Here is a 218-nt window from a genome sequence, read left to right as displayed (position 1 = left end):
CTATAATTCTCCTCTCTCAACGTCATCCCCCTCATCATGTGACGTCATCCCTCTCCCCCTGTGACGTCACTCCCTCCCTCTCACCCTTGTGATGTCATCCCCCTCACTCTGTGACACCATACCCCTCCCTCCCCTGTGACATCATCCCCTTCACCCTGTGGCGTCAGCCCTCCCTCCCCTGTGACGTCACTATTTATGACGTCATCCCCCCCTCCCCC

Source organism: Trachymyrmex cornetzi, unplaced genomic scaffold (genome assembly GCF_001594075.2).
Source record: "Trachymyrmex cornetzi isolate Tcor2-1 unplaced genomic scaffold, Tcor1.1 scaffold1166, whole genome shotgun sequence".
NCBI classification, from domain to species: domain Eukaryota; kingdom Metazoa; phylum Arthropoda; class Insecta; order Hymenoptera; family Formicidae; genus Trachymyrmex; species Trachymyrmex cornetzi.
The sequence above is the reverse complement of the archived record's forward strand: the minus strand, read 5'-3'. Positions refer to the sequence as shown.